The following is a 6,348-nucleotide window of genomic DNA, read 5'->3' as shown; positions in this document are numbered from 1 at the left end:
CTGGATATGCCGAGAGATGTGGTGTAGCATCTTGTGTCTATAAAATGAATGGCTTGTTATGCGTAGATAATCCTTTCTACTGCAGTTATTCCTAAAGATATAAACTTAGCCATGGAGAACTACAAATATGTTGCTACTGCTCCCAATAACATTGCTGCCCTGAATTTATCAGGCACTTTCGATGAAGGTCAGTGGGAAAAAGTTGTGATGGACAACTTTCTGAAAGTTGTCCATCACAACTTTTTCCCACTGACTAGGGTCACATTTTTATTGACTTGGCCAAGGCTTTCGATACGGTAGACCATTCTAGTCTTGCAGAGTCTTCTGACGACAGTGATGGAGAAGAAACAGCGATCAACAGTGGTGTTGTAACATTACTACACAAATGTGTTCAGTCATTAACTGATCCATCAAGGCTGTACAGGAAAAAATACAACTATTATTTTTATTTTAGAGACTTATCAAAATGAACAGCATAAACAAGTGTAGTATTGCAAAGTGAACAGCTGTGGTACATTGAAGACAGGAGGAGATACAGATTGTTAGTATTATTATATATTCTTAATGGTTTGTTAAAGGTAGACATAAAGACAGAACACAATCAATAGTAATAACAAATGAATTGTAGCATCAAGGACAAAAACAATAATTCACTGGTTATATTAAGACATATTCATTAATGAAGGTTATATTGTTTATAGCATAGAAATAAAGATGACCTAGAACAGCTCTGTCAACCATCACTGTGGTCTAACAGGCTCATGTTTTCCACCCGGCTCACATTTCCACCCTGTGACATTATGAAAGCTTATACAGGGTCGTTGTTGAGGTTTATCACCCACAGTTGCTCACTCCCCCTCATATAACCCATTCTAGTTGTATTGTACCATACTATTGCTGCCAACTTAACCAGAAACACAGTTTATTGTGAGACAGATGTAACCTTATCAACACAGGGTCACTGCTCACTACAGTTCATTTTTGCGTGGCTGATTTGAATATTTCACTTGAAAGCCACAGTTTTCACAAACGGTTCACATACAGTGTATGATACAATTAATGTCAATATCATTTTACATATTATAACCAAATATGTGACAAGTCACACATTTGATGGAAAAATCTGTATTATACCATTGACCAATATTACACCACAGTTAGGGTTGAGGGCCTTCCTAAAGTTGTGGCATCTGGCCACTTCTTCGGTTATTGTTCCTTGAATTAGTTTGTTCTTTTCTGGTTTCCGATGTTGTTCCCTAAACCGATGTGGTCTCGTCTCCGTCATTGGTCTCGTCTCCGTCATTGGTCTGTGGAGGGTTCGTGTTCGTGTTCGTGGTCTGTGGAGGGTTCGTGTTCGTGGTCTGTGGAGGGTTCGTGTTCGTGGTCTGTGGAGGGTTCGTGTTCGTGTTCGTGGTCTGTGGAGGGTTCGTGTTCGTGTTCGTGGTCTGTGGAGGGTTCGTGTTCGTGTTCGTGTTCGTGGTCTGTGGAGGGTTCGTGTTCGTGTTCGTGGTCTGTGGAGGGTTCGTGTTCGTGTTCGTGTTCGTGGTCTGTGGAGAGTTCGTGTTCGTGTTCGGGTTCCGGTACATAGTGTTAATTTGATCAATTATAACATTATCTAGATTAGATATAATGTCAAAATGAAGGTTGTTAAGGGTGATCACTCTCTCTTCCACCTCAGGATGGGTGGTGTCGCCGCCTCCCTGTATGTTTCCTTGGGCTGCATTCGGAAGGGGCGGTAGTAGTCCTCTGCTTTTAAGAACTACACTCTCCTGAGCTGTTCTCTTTAAGTCTTTTTCAATAAGAATTTCTGTCTCTTCCCAAATATTCTCCTCAAATAGTTCCCTGTGATAAGGTCTGACACCCTTGCAAGATCTACAACAGATATCCCTCCAAGGTACTGCAGTCAGAATGGAATTCCCAACAAGTAGAAACAGAACCAGTCCAGAGCCGTAAACCTGAAACAGAATTAGCAAACGTTCAAGCAAACTGAACGCACCCCAGGTCTCCACCCCCCTCAATACTCTGCCCCCCAAATACTCCGGTCTCCACCTCCCCCCTCAATACTCTGGTCTCCACACCCCTCAATACTCTGGTCTCCACCCCCTCAATACTCTGGTCTCCACCCCCCTCCATTACTCTGGTAATTAATCAATGACAATTACATAATTAAAGGTACTTACCATGGAGAACACTTTGATATCAGTTTGCTTTTCTAGGTCCTTTCGGAATGGTGTATTATCAGTGTTGTATCCGCAGGGATAATTTGGTCTTTGATAGCACACGTACCAGTCCCCATCAAAAAGCACACACACAACCCACAGCAACCCTTTAGAGACTGCCTTAATTAATAATCCCAACAGTCTTCCACACAAATCACATCTGCATCTGCATGTCATTCTCAAGACTCTTTGAAACTCTCTGTCCATCCAGAGAGTCAAGAAAATCAAGATCACAGCTGGAAACACCATGTAGTAGATACAGTGTTGAGGGGTAACCACTGTTTTAACACCATCTTCACAAGAACATTTTAAGTGGTCATCAAACATAATGTGGTACAGAAAAAGAGCAAAGAAGATCATGTAAAAACTGCCTGATTTTCTCACTTGTTCGAACAGAATGTCAAATGCTGGCTTGATGTAATCCATCGTGATCAGATTTTCTGGCTACTTTCCTCTCTCCAGATGAACAGAGGGATGATGTTATTTGCTGGTACATCTCTGCTAGTCTGGTTACTCTGGTCTCCACCCCCTCAATATTTTGGTCTCCACCCCTCTTCAAAACCCAGGGTGCATTTATGCATACTAATCCAGGCTGCCCAACGCATCACCGGGGGCAAACTGTCCTCCTGTCCTCCAGAATCGGGAGGACCCCACCCGTTCTGGGGACTTTTATTGATCAATAAAAATTAAATAATGAAAGGTTCTCACCATGACCTCACTTTGAAATTAGTTTTGAGGTGAGTTACTAGTTATGACAATGTTTCAGTTGATAACCAGTCACATCTAGTTCATGGTGAATATTATTACAATGTTTCAGTTGATAACCAATCACATCTAGTTCATGGTGAATATTATTACAATGTTTCAGTTCATAACCAATCACATCTAGTTCATGGACCAGAGGGCCACATTTCACATATTTGGCTACTTTGGGGTGACAAAGTCTAATGATGATTTTCAGTAAGGTCCATGTCTGTGGGTTATATTTTGGTTTGATAGACATGTATTGGAAGCACCTAAATGTGGTTATCACTGCATTATATGTCCAATAAGAAAATGATGCCTTTAATTTCAGAGACGTATCAAAATGAACAGCGTGAACATGTTCAGTGTTGCAATGTGAACACCACAGCTGTTGTGTCTTGGTTTGTGCTTTTCCCAACTCCATTGATATTTTTGTTACAGTAGTTCCAGGGGGAGTTACAGTAGTTCCAGGGGCTACAGATCTGGGAAGTTCAGGGAACATAGAGCTGGTTATATGAGAACATAGATCAGATATCTTGTAAATATTAAGGTTGTAAATGGTGATAACTCCATTTTCTACTCCAGGATGGGTGGTGCTGCTGCTTGTCCCATTTCCTCCCTGTATGGTGGAGGTTGTAGGGGCTGCAGTCGAAGGGGGCTGTATAGTATTCCACTGGCTGCCTGCCTCCTTCCTGTGTGGTGGAGGTGTAGATGTCGACCTGTCTCCTTCCTGTGTGGTGGAGGTTGTAGATGTTGCCCTGTCTCCATCCTGTGTGGTGGAGGTTGTAGATGTCGACCTGTCTCCTTCCTGTGTGGTGGAGGTTGTAGATGTGCTGGGAGGTTGTATGTCTCTCCTATCCTGTGGGGGGTGGGGTTGTAGATGTTGACCTGTCTCCTTCCTGTGTGGTGGAGGTTGTAGATGTTGGCATGTCTCCATCCTGTGTGGTGGGGGTTGTAGATGTTGACCTGTCTCCTTCCTGTGCTGTGGAGGTTGTAGATGTTGGTCTGTCTCCATCCTGTGTGGTGGAGGTTGTAGATGTCGGCCTGTCTCCTTCCTGTGTGGTGGAGGTTGTAGATGTTGACCTGTCTCCTTCCTGTGTGGTGGAGGATGTAGATGTTGCCCTGTCTCCTTCCTGTGTGCTGGAGGTTGTAGATGTTGGCCTGTCTCCTTCCTGTGTGCTGGAGGTTGTAGATGTTGGCCTGTCTCCTTCCTGTGTGGTGGGGGTTGTAGATGTTGCCCTGTCTCCTTCCTGTGTGGTGGGGGTTGTAGATGTTGCCCTGTCTCCTTCCTGTGTGGTGGAGGTTGTAGATGTTGACCTGTCTCCTTCCTGTGTGGTGGAGGTTGTAGATGTCAACCTGTCTCCTTCCTGTGCTGTAGAGGCTGTAGAGGTTGGCCTGTCTCCTACCTGTGCTGTGGAGGTTGTAGAGGTTGGCCTGTCTCCTACCTGTGCTGTGGAGGTTGTAGAGGTTGGCCTGTCTCCTACCTGTGCTGTGGGGGTTGTAGATGTTGGCCTGTCTCCTACCTGTGCTGTGGAGGTTGTAGAGGTTGGCCTGTCTCCTACCTGTGCTGTGGAGGTTGTAGAGGTTGGCCTGTCTCCTACCTGTGCTGTGGGGGTTGTAGATGTTGGCCTGTCTCCTACCTGTGCTGTAGAGGTTGTAGATGTTGGCCTGTCTCCTTCCTGTGCTGTAGAGGTTGTAGATGTTGACATGTCTCCTTCCTGTGTGGTGGGGGTTGTAGATGTTGGCCTGTCTCCTTCCTGTGCTGTGGAGGTTGTAGATGTTGGCCTGTCTCCTACCTGTGCTGTGGAGGTTGTAGATGTTGGCCTGTCTCCTACCTGTGCTGTGGAGGTTGTAGAGGTTGGCCTGTCTCCTACCTGTGTGGTGGGGGTTGTAGAGGTTGGCCTGTCTCCTACCTGTGTGGTGGGGGTTGTAGATGTTGGCCTGTCTCCTACCTGTGCTGTGGAGGTTGTAGAGGTTGGCCTGTCTCCTACCTGTGCTGTAGAGGTTGTAGATGTTGGCCTGTCTCCTTCCTGTGCTGTGGAGGTTGTAGAGGTTGGCCTGTCTCCTTCCTGTGCTGTGGAGGTTGTAGATGTTGGCCTGTCTCCTTCCTGTGCTGTGGAGGTTGTAGAGGTTGGCCTGTCTCCTTCCTGTGAGGTGGAGGTTGTAGATGTTGGCCTGTCTCCTTCCTGTGCTGTAGAGGTTGTAGATGTTGGCCTGTCTCCTTCCTGTGCTGTAGAGGTTGTAGATGTTGACATGTCTCCTTCCTGTGTGGTGGGGGTTGTAGATGTTGGCCTGTCTCCTTCCTGTGCTGTGGAGGTTGTAGATGTTGGCCTGTCTCCTACCTGTGCTGTGGAGGTTGTAGATGTTGGCCTGTCTCCTACCTGTGCTGTGGAGGTTGTAGAGGTTGGCCTGTCTCCTACCTGTGTGGTGGGGGTTGTAGAGGTTGGCCTGTCTCCTACCTGTGTGGTGGGGGTTGTAGATGTTGGCCTGTCTCCTACCTGTGCTGTGGAGGTTGTAGAGGTTGGCCTGTCTCCTACCTGTGCTGTAGAGGTTGTAGATGTTGACCTGGTTGTAGATGTTGGCCTGTCTCCTTCCTGTGCTGTGGAGGTTGTAGAGGTTGGCCTGTCTCCTTCCTGTGCTGTCTCCTTCCTGGAGGTTGTAGATGTTGGCCTGTCTCCTTCCTGTGCTGTGGAGGTTGTAGAGGTTGGCCTGTCTCCTTCCTGTGAGGTGGAGGTTGTAGATGTTGGCCTGTCTCCTTCCTGTGCTGTGGAGGTTGTAGAGGTTGGCCTGTCTCCTTCCTGTGTGGTGGAGGTTGTAGATGTTGGCCTGTCTCCTTCCTGTGCTGTAGAGGTTGTAGATGTTGGCCTGTCTCCTTCCTGTGCTGTAGAGGTTGTAGATGTTGGCCTGTCTCCTTCCTGTGCTGTAGAGGTTGTAGATGTTGGCCTGTCTCCTACCTGTGTGGTGGAGGTTGTAGATGTTGGCCTGTCTCCTACCTGTGCTGTAGAGGTTGTAGATGTTGGCCTGTCTCCTTCCTGTGCTGTAGAGGTTGTAGATGTTGACATGTCTCCTTCCTGTGTGGTGGGGGTTGTAGATGTTGGCCTGTCTCCTTCCTGTGCTGTGGAGGTTGTAGATGTTGGCCTGTCTCCTACCTGTGCTGTGGAGGTTGTAGATGTTGGCCTGTCTCCTAGGTTGTAGATGTTGGCCTGTGCTGTGGAGGTTGTAGAGGTTGGCCTGTCTCCCTACCTGTGTGGTGGGGGTTGTAGAGGTTGGCCTGTCTCCTACCTGTGTGGTGGGGTTGTAGATGTTGGCCTGTCTCCTACCTGTGCTGTGGAGGTTGTAGAGGTTGGCCTGTCTCCTACCTGTGCTGTAGAGGTTGTAGATGTTG

The 6,348-nt window shown here is 47.0% G+C and overlaps 1 long non-coding RNA gene across 1 annotated transcript; it reads right to left on the bottom strand.

The window, feature by feature from the left end:
• Positions 1-419: 419 nt before the first annotated feature.
• On the bottom strand, positions 420-2,836 carry LOC115140352 (uncharacterized). Its single transcript, XR_010465488.1, has 2 exons — positions 2,181-2,836; positions 420-1,955 (listed from the first exon to the last, which is right to left on the bottom strand). It is a non-coding gene; the product is annotated as an uncharacterized LOC115140352 (long non-coding RNA).
• Between the last annotated feature and the right edge of the window lie 3,512 nt (positions 2,837-6,348).

This window comes from Oncorhynchus nerka, linkage group LG13, assembly GCF_034236695.1.
Source record: "Oncorhynchus nerka isolate Pitt River linkage group LG13, Oner_Uvic_2.0, whole genome shotgun sequence".
Taxonomy (NCBI): domain Eukaryota; kingdom Metazoa; phylum Chordata; class Actinopteri; order Salmoniformes; family Salmonidae; genus Oncorhynchus; species Oncorhynchus nerka.
The sequence above is the reverse complement of the archived record's forward strand: the minus strand, read 5'-3'. Positions and strand labels throughout refer to the sequence as shown.